Consider the following 20,383-nt stretch of genomic DNA (forward strand, 5'->3'; position numbering starts at 1 on the left):
TACTTTTTCAAAAAAAATAATAACTAATTAAAAATTTATAAATCATTAGAAGATTGCCTTTTTCTCCCATGCTTACACCATATTTAAAATATAAATAAAGCATAATCTTATTTTTTTCTTCAGGTTTATATCAATTGTAAGTTTAGTAACAGTTTGAAATAATTATAATTAGATATCAATGTCAATTGTTTTCTAAAATAGCTAATGATTGAAAGTATACTTTTCATAATTATAATAAAAATTCGAAAACATTCTTCGTTGTTTTTTAAATTATTCAATCATTCTGTGAGAGAATTTCTGTGATAGCTCTCGAATGTAAACTAAGATAAACAAAAAAGCAAATTGGTATTTCAAATAAAAATGATTTCTTATTCATAGCTATCGCCACATTGAAAACCTCATACAAAATTATAATCAAACACTACAGAACAAATATAGGGCACTTTAAAAACATTCCTCTTAATATTATAATGATAAAACATAAATAATACAACTACAACAGAAATGTAAACATAACTAGGGTTAGCTCTCTCGCTTAAACATTTTTATAAGATTTGTAGCATTAATAATTCAGTAATAAAAATTGAAATGTATTAATAAAAAAGATGCCGTCGTTACTTAGGAATAAATATAAAAATAAGATATAAGTATTAAACTTACCAAATTCAAGCATTTTTATAACATCGATAGAACACATTTGTAGACAAACTTCTTCCATCGGTAGCGTGGATGGGAAGGGACAGAAAACGTATTTCGTCATAAAATTTTTCACTGATGTGCGCATGCGCTTGTTCTCCGTTACATGATCGTACCGAAGAAAAAGAAATGAAAGGCACAAAAGTCTTTTCGTACCGCGCATTGACTGGCGTTTGCTTTGGTGCCTTCAATTTCTCGTGGTGCCTCTCATTTTTAAAGGCACATTAGTTATGTGCCTCTTACGCGAGAAAATACACGGTACATTTAGCTTGTGCCTCTGAAATCAGAGGTACAGTTTTTAGAGTGTAGTAAACATAGAAATTTATATGGCAAGATGGCTATTTAGATAGATATTTGTATTGCATATGGTCGAACACCTTAGCTGTTTGGTATGCTTAAAAGGAAGTGCCATAGGCATAAGGCAAACTAGTGGAAACGCACTATACGCATGCGTCATTCATATGGGAGAGCGAACATGGTTGTAAAAGGAAGCAGGCTTGTATTACTACAACTTCAATAATCCAGCTCAATTCTGCGTTATTTAAACCAATCCATCAAAAACAATAATACTTTTTCTATGGTAAACATTTGCCATACGCTGAGAACAAAAGTGTATGGTAAAATTTAATCAGAGGTAAAACAACATAGGAATTTCCTACGGTATTTTTATATTTCTATCAGTTTATTCAATTCCAACTATTGGTCAATAAACTTATTTTGCAATTAATTATTTTATTATAGTAAATCATACAGTGTGGTCTATACTACAAAAATAACTGACCAACAAATAACATTTGTTTAAATAAAAAAAATATTCTACTATAATCCAGTGCGTAAATAATGACGCGTATTTCAATTCTTTAAATTCGTTTCCACATATCACTTATCATAAAGCAGATATCTTGGGTTTCAACTACGGCAGGCATAAAACATTGCAAAGAATATGTAAATTCCCTTTTGCGTGCTTTTTGCCAGTTATTTCAAAATGTTATCTAGCACAGATAGCAAAAGAAACATCATTTATTTAGAGAAAATACTTTGAGTTTTGAACAAGAAAGACTAAAGAAAAAGGAAGATCGGTATCACTTTGGCAGGAGATTTTTCAAACCAAAAGTAATAACATACGAGTATCGCTTTTGAGCATCAATTCGTGCTTTATCTTTTAGAAATATACAGATACTTTTTTTTTACAACCCCCAAATACTTTACATTCATACATCCTTTTTTACTATATAATGAATGATACTTCAAAATGTAAACCCATATATTCTTTATTTAAACTTAAATTTTTATTAATATATTTATATAATAGGAACAAATTTAATAAAAATTCAGTATATATTTTCCTTGCTTTAGACACAAACTTGATGTATGTATTAAATGTATAGATAAATATGTGGTTCATATAGAGATGGAAGTATCTGATTTCCAAGTGAAATATGTGATGGTGGATTATTTTTAACCCGTTAACTCTAAAGGTCATGGGAAAGCTTGAGTAACAGTTTCCCTGACGAACGATGTATATTTTCCGCATAAGAAAAAAACTGGACTTTTGTGCTGAATAGCACATAGATTCATGAAAAAAAACTCAGTTCAATGTTAAAAGTTAAAGGTTTATGACAAGTGGAATTTTTCTAATCGAAGCATTGATGGTATTTCTCAAAAATTAATTTCGTTTGCACTTAAATACGCAAGTACGGGTAAGAATTGCTCTGTAAATCGCTATATGCATCCGATGCTCGTGTCAAAGCAAAAGTTGTTTAAATAGTGCACTGTACCAAGTCTCTAGCGATCTCAATGTTGACTCAAAATATAGTGAGTGTGATAAGTTTATTACTATTTTATAGATAAAAAGATAAACATAGTTATTGGATATTTCATGTTTAAGTCTTTGACACAGAATTTTTATTAATCATATTTTTCGTACTTTTTCATTATTTTTGATTAATTTAGGTCAAAATAGGGAAAGCATATTATAATTAGTATTTTTTTTTTAATTATTTTTATTTAATACAGCATTAAACATTGGTGTGTTTTTTACGCTAAATAAGGCTCACTTCCAAACAACAATCTTTTAAATTTGAATTTATTTGCAGTTATTTAAATTTAAGGGAAGCAGTTGTTCATCACAGAAATTTCTTTCATTTACAAAATCACTTGCTGATAAATATTTAAATATGTTTGAAGAAAATTACTAGCTACTTGTCTTGAATTTTAAATTTTAGTACAAATATTATTTCGATATCCTAACAGGTTCAGTAAATTAACTATTAGGCTGTTTTTTGTAACTAAAAGATACCAAAATATATATTTCTGCTGCTAATTAGAGTGTCAGAAAAGGTTTCATGGTCATGAGGGCGCGTCATGAGAGTTTTCATATTTTTCCCCTCCATGTAAAGCATATGTTGGTATTTTCTAACAAAAAGTAATCCGCGAAAGCAAATTTTACCCAATTCTTGAACCACAAGTTTCCTTGTCTTTTGGATTAGGCTCAAAGTACAAGGCTATGGAGTTGAATATTAATAGTCCTAAACCTGAAACTGTGTCAGTTGTTCAATGACGGTTATAATTTTGTTTTCACAAAAGAAACATGATACATATTTCGAATGTAGAGATTAATATAATGTGTATATATAGATGGAACATGTGTTTTAGCTCTTTCTTCTAAAAGTTGTGGACAGACTTGAGTATAAAAGTATTCCTCTGATAAACGAATTTGCTTCACCCCAATCTGCAAAAAAGAAAAGTGGTTTTTTGCATTAAATAGCAACCAAATATTCAAATAAACGCAGTACGAAGGCAAAAGTTTTGGCTTAGAACATGAAGAAAACTTAAGATTAAGAGACGCAGCTTTTGCAATAGTTTAAAGAAATTATTAAGCTAACCATTCATTTGTATAAAGCTATCTTAACTATACAATTATACTTAGGAAATTAACGGCTTAGTCAACCTCTGACAATCAATCGTATCTCAGCAATGGTTGGTTGAACTGTATACTATTCTAAGCTTCCTCCAACCACAGTGCTGAAAACAAATTACAATGATGGACAGGTCACAGAATGTAATCCAATAGCCATCAGGCTAACCGCGGTTGGTTTTCCTGCGCACTTTTATCTTGGAGCAAATACACTACTCAAAACAATAAGGGGATATTATGATTTTAAATATAAACTGCGTAATTGAAAATATTTTGGTGTCTAGTATACAGTGTATAAGTGTTGTGAGATAAAAGAAAAAAAATGGAGCATTTACAATTTGTTGCTTATATTTTCCAGAAGCAAAAAATGTCATTTATCAGATAAAAATAAATTTCAATAAAAGTTATGGTTTCCCCTAATACAAAAATAATATTGCCCACATACGATGTATTGATTCAACCAAGTTCACAAAGAGAGATTAGGATATTCTAAGCACACCTGTCGAAGAGATTATTTCATCAGCTGAATTGTTTCTGAGGTGATGAACGACTAGATTTCCACCTCCTTAGGGTGCCTCAAGCATGTTCTATTGGGTTCATATCTGAAGAATATGCTGGCTAATGCAATCTAAGGATTCTTTCGGTGCAACTATTAACTGTTCTCCAGCTGATCGTGATGTGGGTTGGCGTTATCATCCATGAAAATAAACTCTTCTCTGATTGTTGCTGCATAAGGGTAAGTAATGGGGGTGAGGATAACACTTACACATTGCTTAGACATCAGTTCCATATTTTTGATAATGTACAGACCATCTCTCCAACTCCACAAAATCAGATGTTTTTATCCACTAATTCAGAATAATTCCAAACACTTCCTGTTCTCCAGATGTTTGCTCTTCGATTGTAAGATTGTAAAAGAAAGCAGGACTATTCCACGATGAGCACTTTGCTCATCTTATCTTGTTTTCAACTGAGATGACAGTGCAATATGATGTCTAATGCTTGCAGTATGGTGTTTCCCTATTAACTAAACACAAATCATATGTCTCTAGTGATAAAAGCTACATGACAGAGTTGGTATAGAATTGTTTGAGTCGAAATTCTGGCATCAGTAATCCTCTGACATTGCTGTTGCTATAAAGTGCGCTTTTTTCCTATTCGTTAGTACTAAATACCAATTCTCATTTTGTGATATTTGCTGATGCTCGAGGTTTAGCTAATTTACATTGAAGACACATCAAGTTCTTCCAAATCATTCAATTGTTTTTAATCTCCTTTTATCTAATAAATGCTGCAAATAATTTTTTATTGCATTCTTACTTTTCTCTGTGCATTTTCCCCCTCCATGATTTTAGCTTTTAAGTTACCGTTTAAATGTATTAAGAGCTGGAAAAGTTTGATAGCAAAATATTATGCCACAACTGTAGTTCAATTAGCTTAATAAAAACAGATAATAAAATTTATAACTAGCATTAGTCAATAATATTTGTAATTATTACTTAAAACCATGAAATTTATAACAGCTTTCTCTATCAAAAACAAATTTATATTTATGCTTTTGTTCCTTCTGTAATAAAATTAATGCTTAAAGAGGAAATTAGCTCTCTTTTATAACACGAAGTGCAATACGTTATTTTTTATTTTTATCTCTTAACATTAAATAACAACATTCGGAATAAGCCATTAAATTAAAGATTAAGATCAGATGTGGTAAAATATATGAAAAATAAATTTCATTTATTCCTTTTTTACCCAAAGATTTCTCTACGATTATTCGATGCCCTCGAGGCCGTGGAATTAGCAAGTTGAGGGGAATAGTTCTTTGTTATTAGATACCGTTCGAATTCATAGATAAAGGCACTTTTTATTTTTTATTTTTTTTTAATTTTAATGTTGCTCAAGGCAACCACATTTTAATTCACGAATTCTTTTATCCCTTTTATTTTCGTTACATTGAAGAACAGTTGTAATTGGGTTTTTCTTTCTTCTATAAAAGTGCTGGAAACTCTTTTCAACACTCTGCGGAAAATTAACTCGTAGCATCGACTGTAATTGCAAATTGCGTTCTCAGCTTCATTTGTTTCTCCCAACTTATTTCTAAGAAAACTCATTTTCGTAATTTGGTTTGTGATTACTTTGATGAAGATGGTATAAAGAATATGAAAGAAATGTTGGCGTTTAATATTTGCTGCGAAGCTGAAAAGCTTCTGCCGACTTAAAGCTTCTCGGCCTAAGAGCTTTAAGGCTTTACTAAATTAACTCTAACCCGTATTTCAGAATGAAAATTAATTTGTACCTATATGGTCTGGTTTTGAGAGCAGTAGAAATTGTGTGGGTGGGTAAATCGTATTTCAGTTTTAACAGAGATTTCAAAACAAAAAATTGCCTCGTTTATTGAAGTTTTAAATTAAAATTCGCAGATCTTTATATATATATATATATATATGTATATATAGAGATATATACANTATATATATATATATATATATAGTAAATGACTTACTTTAAATGCGTTTATCCAATTGGTGCACACAATATTACAGATTATTCTCTTCTTCCAAGGTCCATGGGATTTGATGTAAGGAAAGTAATGTTATCAGACATCAGATTATAAGCGTACAAAAACTAAAAGACAAGAATTTTTTTCTCATTTTCTTTTATAAAATCATAATAATAAGTATTTTTTTTACCTGCAATTGAATTCATACAATCGATTAGCTGGTATAATAACTGGTACAAGTCTCAGACATTAATACACTTAAACTTTTAATTGTAAATCGTATTTATCGTATATACTTTGAGTATTCTTTTTTTTTAAAATTTCAACTGGTTGCTTTTCTTCTTTAAATAAAAAACTTTTTTAGAAATCCTAGGAAAATTAACTCGTAACATCATCTGTACTTGGAAATTGCGATCACAGTTTCATTTTTTACTCCGAACTATTTCCTAAGAAAACTCATTCTCGTAATTTGGTTTGTGATTACTTTGATGAAGAAGGTACTAAGAATATGAAAAAAAATATTTGCGTTTAATATTTTCTGTGATAGTAAAAAAGCTTAAAAGCTGGTTTAAGACTTCTCGGTATTTAATATCCTTACGTTTTTTATCGAATTGATTATACATCTTATACAAGAATAAAAATTAATTTAAAAATTTCCAGTCTGATTCTTAAAGTAGTTGAACTTGCGTTACAAAATAAATAGTATTTCATTTTGATAATTTGTAAAACGGAAAATCGCCAACATTAATAAGTCCTTAAATTAAAATTCGCAGATATTGATAATGAGAAAGAATGCTATCAGATTACATGGCATAAAAAGGTATTACATTTGAGCTAAGAGATTTCAAAGATTTTTTTTTCACTTTTCTTATAAATTCATTTTAATGTAGCGTAATTTCATATCAGTAATTGAATTACAGCAATCGGTTGGGGGGTTGAAGTTTATTTGCGCAAGACCAAATGAGCCTTTCACTGTAAAATAAACTGTACATTGGACTGATTTTGTGCAGTTTTTATTTTATTATGCAAACTAGTTGCTATTTTCTCTAATACTAGGAATCCTTTTAACAATTTTAAGAAAATTATATCGTAACATCATTTGTTTTTCCGATCAAAGCAAACACATTTTTGTAATTTGGCTTGTGACTACTTCAATGAAAGGTAAAACATATGGAGAGAAAAAATGTGGGCGTTTAATATTTGCTGCGACGTTGGAAAGCTTTCCGCTGTTCACTGCCTGAAAGCTTTAAGGTTTTACTAAATTAACTCCATATCTAATTGGTTTTAAAAAATAATAATTATCTTTTTATCTCTCATTTTGAAAGCGGTAAAACTCTTGCTATTAGGTAATCTTTATTTGAGTTTTTCTAGACTTTAAAACAAATACATTGCCCTGATTGCGAAAACTACAAACTAAAACTCACACTAAGACGTCAGTTTAGCAAACATAGACTCAAAATAATAAAAACAATATTAAAAATCTTACTTCTTCCTTTTAGTGCGATTGAAAAATAATTTTAAAATTGTATGTTTGTACATTCCACAATTTTAAAATTAGCAAACACTAAGTTATAGAAACAAGGTATATAAGTTTTACTTGAAGTTAATTTTTTCCCCAAACTTACATTTATCAAACATAATTATTTTCTTAAAAATAATTTAATTGTTGTTTTGGGATTTTTAAGTATTTCAACTAGAATGAATCTATTATAACTTATTCTGCACATAATTTTCTATAATTTAAATGGAGGCAAGATAATTTTAATACAAGAATAGTCCTAGGCATTTCTGATTTTCCAATATTACTGTGGTTGGCGAAAAGAATAGATTTGGCCGAAGCAGTTGGCGTCATGAAGATAGATGGACGCCGTCTGACGATGTAGGTAAGTCGCATTTGTTAGTGGGTAGAACATAATTAATATAAAGCTTTCCGCAGTCGTTGCTATTGTTCATTTGTCATCCACTGGGGCGAGACTTGATCATTATGCAAGGGAATTAACATCAGAAAGGGTCAAAGTTCGCGTTGGTTCTACCAGAATGCAATGTCCTGGGAATCGTTTTAGTTGCGGATACTGGTAAAGGTTACAATAAATCAAACCACATTCGAAAACTGATTTTACACTGTAGAACTGAATAAAAGTTCATTGATATGCATGGCTCGTACTAAACATAAACTGAGGAGAATTTCCTACATTATTCGAAATTTTCTTGCTGACATCTATTAAAGAAATAGCGTCAGAACACTGTAAATCAAATAGTATTAAAATATAAAAATTATATTTTTGTTTTCTATTAAATTAGTAGAGTATGTTAAACTAAAAAGTTAATTATATCAATAATAACTGTCAATATAAATCAAACTTAGTTACTAATAAATTGTTGCATTAGTTCAAATACATTCTATAATAAATCGAATTTGATTAAAAACAATTTTTTTTCTCATGTGAATTGGTATTGGTACTTTGAAGCATAATAAATTGTCAACGGTTTAAAAAGGTCCTAACGATTATTTACCTTAACTTTATTTATTCTAAATTATACCTACAATGCTAAATAGTGATTTTTTTTTAATTTAAAGGCTCCCAGTAGATCACCGAAGTCAAGAATCACTGGCTGCGGTCAGTGTGCGGGTGGGTGACCACTTGGATCAGTCTACGTAGGGACCGAGGGTGTGCGGTATTGGTCCTCGTCAAACTGTTCTACCGCAAAGTGATCGACTTCGCGTGCAGGTTGTCGGGCTACCGAAGCGTTGGTAGCGATTTCCCTTGCAGAGGATCAAAATTGTGATGGCACGTCTTCGGATCATCCTCAGGGATGTTTTTCAGACTATCGCCAATAGCCCATTGTGCAGCTTTAGTGAGACGTAAATGAACTACAATAACAACAACAATTGGATTTAGAGGATTTTTATTATTATTTTAACACAAAGTTTGTTCTAGATAAATTTAACAACTGAGCATTGAAAATAAAATAATGCCTAAAATACGCGTGATTCATTAATATACGCCTGAATTGTTTTTTCCTCTGACAGGTGTCTTATTACATTGGAAACCTGAAAACCGTATTATCATTTATAACAAAGAATATAATAATGTTTTGAAATGATGTTAAAAATAAACATTGCTTTGTTGGAGAAAAATTGAAAAGTAAGAGCTCAAGAATTACTCTTCTTCTGTAGCAGTGTTGCAACTATTCTATTTTAAGAAAAGTCTTGAAAAGATTTGAAGACGGATCGCTGAATTTAATGTTTAGTAAACGAAAGTTTTCTATTGAAAGTAAAAAGCATTTTATAGTGGTTCTCTTTTATAACAATAGAAAAGGACACTTTGAATTATTCATTTCATTGCATCAATGTCATATATTGTATATTCTGATCATTAATACCTTTTCATTACCTAATATCAGGTAATTTTGTAAGCAATATTTTTTAAAAGTCAAGAATGCTATAATAGTAAACAATTAGGCTTTCATTTACATTAAATTCATGAATTTTGTTTGTAGTTCAAGCATTTATTCCTTTTTTTTTCAAACATATAAAAGGATTTCCTATGATAAAGAGATTTATATTGATTCCAGTTTCATAATATTGAGAAATAAATATGATAAAAACTACCAGGATATGGTAAAATTTGCGGTGTTTCTGCCTCGATGGGAACACCACAAAATTTGATAAATTTTACCGAAGCTCTTTATTAATGCTTCTAGTAAAACTTCAAAAATGAAATGTGGTTTTGTGTTATATGTGATAAAATTTGGTAAATATGGTAAAATTTAGTAATGGTATCATGGTACCTTACGGCATGGCATAAACATAACTTTTCGGTTAAATTTACTGTTTAATTTTATATTTCTTACGAAATGTGGGGTAGTAAAAACAATAATTATGAAAACAAAAATTTCCGGCAAACCGTTAGCATATGAATAGAAAAACAACCAAACGATTGGTTTAAATACAATAAATTTTAGTTTTATTAACCAGAATTATGGTTTTGTTTACCAGACATGTTATTACAATACAGAATGCTATTTTTACCATAAATTTTTTCCGTGCTCCTATAATGCAGATTGCTTTTAGATTAGGAAAAAAAATAGTGTATCGCATAACACAGAAAATGATGTAAACTATTTGTCTGCAGTGAAAAACCGGTGATAAATTTTGATGCAATCAAACATGAAGTACAGTTTTTTACTTCACACAACTTCGGGTGCAGCGCAATTGTTAACATTTTTAGTGTTCAGTAACACTAAAGCTTATAATGATAATAATATACAATGAATATTAAAGTCAGTAAAGTTATTTTACTATACTATTTAAAATAAGAAACATTAGTTTAGGATGCTTTAAACATTCTAGTTTCATAAAATTAAGTTATCTTGCAAATTAAACATGTGCGTAGAGAAGAGAATTCGAAGTTTGCTTAGCAGAGCAGAGTCGGAAAGAAATAAAATATTAAAAAATTAATTAATGCAACTGAGATTTAAAACCTGAACTATAATTGTTCTGATAACATTACTAAGAGTCGTGGGGGCTCAGTGGAGAGAGTACTCGCATTCCAATAAGATGAACCGGATTCAAATCCCACTGATGGCTTGTCAATTCGAATTCCACTCCCGGCTCGCACCGACGACGGTGCTGACGTAAAATATCTTCAGTGGTAGACGGATCGTAGGTTAGAGTAGTCTTGCCGCCAAGCTAACCGCTGGAGGTTTTCGCGATTTTCACCTTCATGCAACACAAATGCGGGTTAGTTTCATAGAAAAGTTCTCCACGAAGGCAAAATTTTCTCGATACTCGATCTTGGAATGCTCTTGTCTTCTGGATTGGGTTTAAAGTTAGCTTCAAATTAATTCAAATGTATTTACAGTTGACTTCGAAGGAATTCATGAATATCCCAAATAACTTTAAAAAATGCATTGAAATCTAATAATAAATAAATTTAAAATTAAACGTTTTTAACTATATAACACTACTTAAATTATCCCTTAAAACTGTCTGACAAAATGATTTTGAATAAATATCTAAATCATTATTGATTCTTTAACACTGATTAAACAATTACTTAAAACAACCTAATAGAGTGACAAAATCAGCAGATTTTCAAGTAACCTTTCAACCTGTATTTAACACCTTTACGGGTATAATTCTTTCAAATATATATTAAAATAATAATTAATATCAAAAATTCTTTCTTTGGTAGGCGCTTACGTTATAAAAAGAACCTATTGTCCAAATTTCATGTATCTAGTTAATTTAATCTAATCGTAGTTTCAATCTTAAGAGCTATTCTAAGCAGTCAATTTTTTAATACTGAAAATATAAAGCAGATCTTTAAAAGAAAATAGGATGTCTAAGTTTAAGCGATTAAAAATATTTTTTCTTTAAAAATTTCCGGTTAAAATTCCTTAGCGATTAACGTGTAAAAAAGGTAATTAAAATCATTTGATTTTATAAATATATAATTGAATCATAGTAACTAATTAAGAATATGAGGGAATAAACTAAGTTATATTCTGTTAATTAGTGTGGATAATAGAAATAACGTTTCGCTTACACAATTTTGTTGATGAATAGCTATATCGGTGGAAAATATTCTAAAAACTAATTGTAAACATAGTCAAAGAAGGCATGAGCAAGTTATTAAAAGTGAATGCAAATTTCGTTTTTAAAGTTTCACTTAAATAATAACTTGAAAAATTTAATTCTAAAATTATATGTTAAGGAAGAATATTCTTATATGCATTTGAAAGAGATGTTGATTTGTCTGAGTTAACCTTAGTGTTTACGCGAGTTCGCCTTCACGAGTAAATCTTTTTAATGCAATAAATTAGTTCTTTAATTAGAAAGGAAAATTGATGTTTGACTTTTTCGTAAATTGGTATAATATTTGTTTAGTAGTTGAAGTATAATTTAATAGGAACGTAGCTAGTAAAGTAATTATAAAACTCTGCAAAAATATGTCTAAATATATTATTAGATTTTAGTATTTATTTTCTGATTAACTGGCATAAAATATTAGATATGAATTTTCCCTATAAGTTTTCCTTAAGAGGACGCTATACCACGGGAAAATTGATTGAATGATTGATTGATTTAATGTAGGGTTTAGTGGCACAAGGTTCAAGTGAGGACATGCTGCGCCAAAATAGTAAAATAGCTATATCACGGGAAAAACTTTTCACCATGAAATTCTTTTTCACCTCCATAACTAATTAAAAATTTAATGTACACGAAAAGTGATTTCAGAAAAACTTAAAGTAAGCTAAGATGCTTAACCGCTGGAAAGAAAACTTTAAAATGAAAAAATACTGGCAAATTATTGAAAGAGAACTTACCCATTGCGTCGGCGTAAGCTTAAGTTAATCTCTCAAAATTTGTTTTCGTTTTGATATTTTAAAATTTTCTTTTCATTCTTTAAAACTTCATGGCTTACTCTAGGTTTACCTGGACACACTTTTTCTTTATATTTTAAATTTTAGATTACTCATGAAGGTGAAAAAGAAGTGTTTCCCGCTGTATAGCGTCCTTTTAAGCTTGCATTAATGAAGGCGAAAGAGAAGTGTGTCTCGCGGCATAGCGTCCTTTTCAATTTACATTACTTATGAAGGTGAAAGAGAAGTGTTTCCCCCGGTATAGCGTCCTTTTAAGCTTGCGTTACTTATGAAGGTGAAAGAAAGGTGTTTCCCGCGGTATAGCGTCCTTTTAAGCTTGCATTAATGAAGGTGAAAGAGAAGTGTGTCTCGCGGCATAGCGTCTTTATAAGCTCCCGTTACTTATGCAGGTGAAAGAAAAGTGTTTCCCGCGGTATAGCGTCCTTTTAAGCTTGCATTACTTATGAAGGTGAAGGAAAAGTGTTTCCCGCGGTATAGCATCCTTTTAGGTAAGCATTGCTCATGAAGGTGAAAGAGAAGTGTGTCTCGCGGAATAGCGTCTTTTTCACCTTGCATTGCTTATGAAGGTGTAAGAGGAGTGTTTCCCACGATGTAGCGTCCTTTTAAGCTAGCATTTCCTATGACTAAATTTGAAAAATGACATTAAAAATAAAATCAAATACAACAATTTATTTTATCACCTCATTAGTTGTTTTAATTATACAGATGGATAATATTGCCAAATTTTGTTTATTTCAAATTAAACTATTTTAATTAACTTTTAATTTTTAATGACCTTGAACTTCCATTTTAATTTCAATTTTTTTGTAAAGTTAAAAATGCTAATTAGACATATCCATTTTCAGAAGGAAAAAATAAATTTTTGTTGGCATGTTTCTTTCGCTTTTTAAACTACTGCGAAAGCTACAGGAAAGACCACCTCTATGTAGCAACCTCCTCTACTTGCGACCACTTTTTCGAGGTACGGAGTTTTCTTCATAGACTTGATGTTGAAGAAAGTGTTTCTTCTTAGGAAAGACAATTAAAACCTCTCCCAACGACTAGGTTAACCTCTGCCCCAAATGCGGAAAAGGTCAAATAAGGAAACACGAAAAAGTATCAGGACAAAAAATATTTTTAAAAAAATACGTAGATTAAAATGTATTCAAAATATTTGTGTGAGGCTTTAATTTAGAGAGCTCTTTTTGACGATCTCTGAAAGAGATCTATAATCACATGTTGCAGCCAAAGTGTACTAAAGGCTATGCTATCATTGATTTTGTTTCAAAGTTAAAAGCTAAATTACAAAAAAATGTTTGATTTTTTTCAGAATAAACTATGCATCTCAAACAAACAACCTCTTCTCATTTTTTTAAGGCTCACTTATTTTTATGATATAAAGTTAAAAGCAAACTTAAACAAAAAACATAACTATTTATTTATTTAAAATAATTCTATTATTCATTATTGGTAAATTTGTTTTTAAACATAACTATATCAGTAGGGATCATTTTTATTGAAGCTAAATTTAATTCAATGATTTGGTTTTCATAACATCAACACAAGTGGCATTTCAGCTCCAAGAAAATGACACCATTTAAAATTAAAATCCCTTGCATCTTCGATAACATTACGAATTCAATGGAGGTAACCCCTAAGAACGACCCACCTCAATTAATGACCATTTAACTGTGGGATGGAGAGTGGCCGCTCACAAGAGGTTTCACTTTATTATAATTTATTTCATTTTGAAATAATTTATCAAAAGATGATAAATTAAGTTCGTTTTTATTCAAACATTGTATATATTTGATCTCAAATTTAAAATATTACAATAAGTTTTTAAATGGGAATTGAAATGTGTCGTTGAATAAAATATCTTATTAAAACTAGTATAATTCTACTTTTATCAACAATTAGTTATTAGAGAAATAACTTAACTTTAAACTCATGCTTTTTGTTTTTCCTTTCTTATAGCTTACAACATTTACTTTTATGCATTTTAACTATCTGTATCTGTGAATTCTCCTAAGAAGTGAAGTGTAAAAAATACACTTCTCTATATGTATCAGTATTTAAAGTTATAAAATTTAAAGTTTCTCAATCTCAAATGCGATTATTTATTTAAATTATCCGTGACATTAGGAAAGAACTTCAAAAGTTTTAGAAATATCACATTCTATAAATGAAGTTAAAATTGAAATTTTTAAAGTACAGAAAAACTTTTTTTAGATTAAGAATTTTTGTATAAGTCTAACAGAGCTTTCTACACTCCTAAATATAAAATATATAATAGTTAAAAAAGAATATATAATTCAAAATATGCAAATATATTCATAGAATACTGAGAAGTTTAAGAATCATGCTATTATTAAAAAAACGTACTTTAAATAAACTGATTGAATTTTTTTAAAAATCAAAACTTATATATATGTCTACAGAATCGTTATTTTTAAGGAAAAAAAATCTGATTTCTGTGGAAAAATAGAATATTTACAAAATAATTTAAATCTGCTAATAAAGGAAGTAAGCACACTCCGTGGTTAAGAAAGAATTTTTAATCCTATTTATTAAGATTTCAAATGTATGATACTTTTTTAGGAAAAGAGATGGAATATTTTTTAAGAACTAGATAGTTTCATTTTGGAATATATATTTGTGTGTGCAAATGAAAGAATTTAAATCCCAAGTGATAAACTATACTCTAAATCATGATTGAGTTCAGAAGAAATTTCCTTTAAATAATACAAATAATATTTTCTTTTAAAAATAAATTTTCCTTCACTTTTCACATTTAATTTTTTTAAATCCTTATTATCTACATAATTAAAATGCTAGGTAATACAGGAGTCTTTTTAAATTTTATTTTGTAACAAAATGTTTCTGTAAGACATAAATTTTACCTAAGTGTGATAAAAAAAAAATGAAAATATAATTTAAAAAAAGTAAAAGTGGTTGTTCGTATCAACTTTTTTTCATTTTAAATTCTGAGCATTTAATTATAATGTAATTAATCCAATGCTAAATTTTTGCTTTGTTTATGGATTTAAAAAAATTTTATATCTGTAAAAAATTATGAATAACAATACAGATTAAGTATCCGTAGATAGATAAAAACTCATATTTGGTTGTGCATAATAGTTATGAAAAAAAGATTTTAAATATTATCTTATTTATTGACATTAGTACAATTTTAATGAATCATGATTCATATAATACTTAACAAAAATTTAAGAAAGCGTGATCACTTGTGAACTTTTGAAGTTTTAACAGTTTTGGTAGCTATCTGAGTTAAAATGCTTTAGCAATTTTTAAATCAAATTTGACTACTTGGAAAACTAATTTAATCGTAGTGTAAAAATTTATTTAAACATTTTATAATATTTCAGTTTATTCAAATAAAGCATTTAGTGTATATCTAATATCTATAGTTAATAACTTTAAAGTTATGTGACAGAAATAAAGGAATATACTCATGCTAAAATGACAAATAAAATATATTATAAGTACTTAAATTTCTCTAAATATAAGGAATTTATTTTTAAAACACAATAAACGTTTAAAAATATTTACAATAACGTAAATAAATATGAATAACAAAAAAAGATAAATATTAATTTCAAATGTTCTGAAAAAATACTGATAATCGAAAAAATCAATTTTAATAATGCTTATTAACTTTTTTTGCTCTGAGAAAAAAATTGCACAAGACTTCAAGATTACGGTAAAATTTACCATATTTACAGCTCTATGGGAATACTAAAAAGCTCAATAGTTTTTACTAAAGAGCTTTGATAATAGTTTTAGTAAAATTAACAATAAAATATTGTTTCATATTTTGTGATAAAATTTGGTGAATGTGTTTCAATTTGGTAACTTTATCATGATACTTTAGTTAGAGAATGGAATAACAGTCATTTATTCGGTTAAATTTATTTTTCAGTTCTGTATTTTTTTACTGAATATGTCGTAACAAGAACTATAATTTTGAAAACCAGTACTTTCAGTAAACTATTATTATATGAACAAAAAAATTCACCTAATGAATGGTTTAAATATAGCATTTGTTGGTTTTTATTACAAGAATCATGATTTATTGCAGAAATGTCATTACCATACAGTACGATAATTTTACCAGAATTTATTTCTCTGTGTAGAAAAAAGTTTATGGTTAGTTATTTTACACGTTCTTCTTTTCCTTTGAAATGTTATTTATATTTTTAAATAAATTATAAAACTTCCACAAAAAAGACAATAACCACTTCAGTAAGTTATTAAAATGTTCATTGTCTTATTTGCAAACATTTCAGCAATTTTCTATGCTTAGTATTTAAACGAAAATCATCTTCTTTGAAAATGTCCAAATATTTCTCGATGAATCCTCTTAAGTCTTAAATTCCTCTTCATGAATAGTGAGTTCTCGTTCGTTATATGTCGGAAACAGACGTAAAGTTGCTTTTACATTTGGTTATATTTGTTCATTGTAGAAAACTTTCAAAACAATGTCATATGAATGCTGTTTGCATATTCGTTTTACTAATGCAAACTTCATCAACTTCTTGAAAACGAATTGGAAATCAATACGAGAAGAATTTTTCGATTTGTAACGAGTCTTCTTTACAAAAGTTCCAAAAACTTTTGAATAGAGTAAAATATATTTTATTGAAGTTTCAAAATATATTAGAGAAGCATCAATTTTCATTTAACTTTGCATGAATTATTAGACCATAAGAGAATTATAATCTGGAAAATTTATATTGAAATTTCACGATGTGTTTAAATCTGAAAGTTGTGCAGATTCTCGCGTGATTTAGATCATCACAGACATTTGTGTATTTAAGCTGAAGATAAACGTTAGTATTTGTTTTGAAATAGTTTATTCTTAAGTTATGGTGCATATCAAACTAGACTAGCTTAAATGTATACCCAGAAATAAAATTCCATTATGCCGCGTATTATTTCCAGTAACGATCTAAACATTTAAGTATCTCCATAAAAATTATGAGAAAAACAAGTTAGTTTGCAAAAAGTTTCCTGAACAGGGTACTTGCAACTCGAAAAGAAGAGAAGTGATTATGCTTAGACACTTAATTTATATCTGATTCAATTGGATATTTTTAAGTGACGTCATGCGTGTGTGTCGAACCTGATTGGCTCCTGAATTCACAAATGCCACGAACTACCTAAGCCGACGTCGCTAGCAAGTATCCAATTCAATCTCTTTTTTCCATGGTTACTCCTCTATAGATGATGTGAAGTTCACATCAAAGTAGTTGACAGCCATGTCGAGTTGGAGATTTTAATTTCTTGCTTCAATTAATCTGTTGGGATATGCTTCAATTAATCTGTTTTACTGACTTAATCTCTATTATTTTATTTATTATCATAAGTATGAGGCAACTGCTTTCTATTTACTTCATATTTATGATGCTATGAGATAAAAAGAAAGGTGAAATATTTAGCATATTATTATCTACATGAAGAATTAATTATTCATACACTCCTCTATTGGTATACCAGGAATACGCAAATTTCTCAAGAAAGCATAGATGGCAGCATTGCAGCTCTGCTCCCCACCATCAGATACATTGCTTGATGAACTTTAGTAATCCATATATCACGCTAGAGGGCACTATAAGTACATCACTACAAAGCTACTACTCAAAATTGCCGATTGCTTAAAATTACTGAATATTGGTGACAAGAATGGGAGTTCGCAATAAAGGTTCCAAGTTAATTCCAAAAATATTGCTGATTTTCAGCAAGGTTTCAGAACTTATTTTTGCAAATGAAGGCTTCTTATTTTTAGCAAAAAATGATAGTCTTCGAAAATATATACATAAACTGTCCATTTTTTACAAGGAACAGTAATCCTGAATTTGTGTAGATTGATTTGCAAGTCATTATTAGGATTTCTACTTAATGATTGCTTTGATACATTTGATTGATCTACATAATTGCCACTTGATACATTTTTGTAGACGATAAGACAGTTTCTTTTTTTTCCAGCAGTTTTTCACTAGCCCCCTCTATACACTTGATTCCATTGAACCCTATCATTTATATCGTTGGTTCGTTAAACAGTTGCTTTTACTCATTAGTTTCAATTGGATATCTTTCTTCACATATCCTGTAATACATGTTTTTGTCCCATAAATTAAAAGAGTATTTAACCTGAAAATGATACAGCTTCAACAAAGAAAGGGTGGATATAGTAAGATACTTGTTTGATATTGACATGCAAAATCTGTCACAAGAAAACATCTTGCAACAACCTGCTGTTTCGCCTACATGGACTCACCATTCTGCTGCTCCACATTGCTTTCCTTCCTTGAGGAGTCACTGCTTCGCTGCTCCACATAGATTCTATTGAATTCAAAGGAATCGCTCTGATTTTATGGCATTGGAATTTTCGAAATAGATTAGAGGGATTAGGTAAAAAATAAGCATGGACTCGCAGCTTTGCAGCCTGTTCACATATACGGATTCAACGCTTAGTGGTTGCACATTGGCCTTGTGGACTTTCAATAACCACATTGACTATAATTTCTATTTTAACTCTTTTAAAGGGATGACTGTCAATGTTTTTTTATAGATTGAATTTTAGCAAAAATTAAAAATATGTTCGTTGATCATTTAATCACTCAGACAACCGTAAGTATAAGTTCGGAACATTTCAGCATAGTAGGCAGCAGAAGTATTATTTTCATCTTTGTAGTGAGGTAAAAAATATTTAAAAAAATCATTCCAGTGTACTATTTGCTTACTCATGCATGCACCTCTCGAGCCACGACAAGAGTACCGTATAAACACATATGCTGTTGCTCTAAGAAAGACAATTTTCCTCACCAACAATTGGCATGACAGTTTGCGGCACAGTTTACATTTAAAACTTCTAAAACCTTTTTAGAAAGCATCAAAAATAAATAAAAAAATCGAAATTTTATAAAAAATACAAAATCATTGTAAATAAATCCATAACGTTTAACTAATTTTCTAACTCTACTTTAACGATAACCTAACAAAGATAATTATAACTATAGTGTTGCCAATAGATAGATAAATACCCGAGCTTACAGAACAATGAAAGAGAATAACATATCGATGTATATTGGTAACAAATAAGTATAACTACTCTCTATTATATATAAGTATAACTACTATCCTAACAAATAAATCCAACCCTTCGTAACTAATCCTTATAAATCTTTTAGTGTTACTAGAAGTCGTGTATGCCACTTCTCTTTGTAAGAACAATTAATTAAATATTTTTTTCAAGAAGTTATCTTTTCAATATGCTAAAAGTGTAAATTATAAAACAAGTTGTTTTGATTTTTTTTCTAAACTTATTGCTTTTGTTTCATAAAACGGGTGTGTTTTAAGGTCAGTTATAAAATGTTTTAAAGCAGCTGTTAAAGTGGCAGTTCTGTTAAAGAGAAAATTTCATTTTTACTTTCATTTGAAACATTTACAACTTTATTGCAAGCAACTTAAACGATAAGAGGTGCTCGGACAACTCAGAAAACACATTGGAAAAAAAAGCGAATCGATAACTGTAACTTTACTGCTCTCTGAATAGAAATAAAAGATGACAATAAAAGATTTGGAAAGGTCTTTTTTATAACTTGTTGCAATAAATTACTTCACACATCAGAGGAAAGCCATTTTCTTTTTACTTAATAGCTTTAAAGCTGTAAAAGTGAATATTAACTTTTTCATTAAATTAGCTGGATGCATTTTGTAAATAGTTTAAATATTGTTAAATTATAAGATATTCAGATTTTATTTTAAACTCATTTCTAATTCCCTTAAATATTTCTTATTACATTTTTCACTATACCTTTTTTTTAGTTTATATAAGCTGAAAAATCACTTCAAAACTCTTAACTTAATATTTAAAG

The 20,383-nt window shown here is 29.2% G+C and overlaps 1 long non-coding RNA gene across 1 annotated transcript in view; it reads right to left on the reverse strand.

The window, feature by feature from the left end:
* Positions 1 to 2,768: 2,768 nt before the first annotated feature.
* The window catches only part of LOC139425157 (uncharacterized), a 119,954-nt gene continuing 102,339 nt past the window's right edge, over positions 2,769 to 20,383 (reverse strand). Inside the window, exons 3-4 of the long non-coding RNA XR_011636420.1 lie at positions 6,117 to 6,238; positions 2,769 to 3,427 (exon numbers count right to left, since the gene is read on the reverse strand). This is a non-coding gene — a long non-coding RNA (uncharacterized lncRNA). The remainder of the gene's footprint in view (positions 3,428 to 6,116; positions 6,239 to 20,383) is intronic.

This window comes from Parasteatoda tepidariorum, chromosome 3 (assembly GCF_043381705.1).
Source record: "Parasteatoda tepidariorum isolate YZ-2023 chromosome 3, CAS_Ptep_4.0, whole genome shotgun sequence".
Taxonomy (NCBI): Eukaryota; Metazoa; Arthropoda; class Arachnida; order Araneae; family Theridiidae; genus Parasteatoda; species Parasteatoda tepidariorum.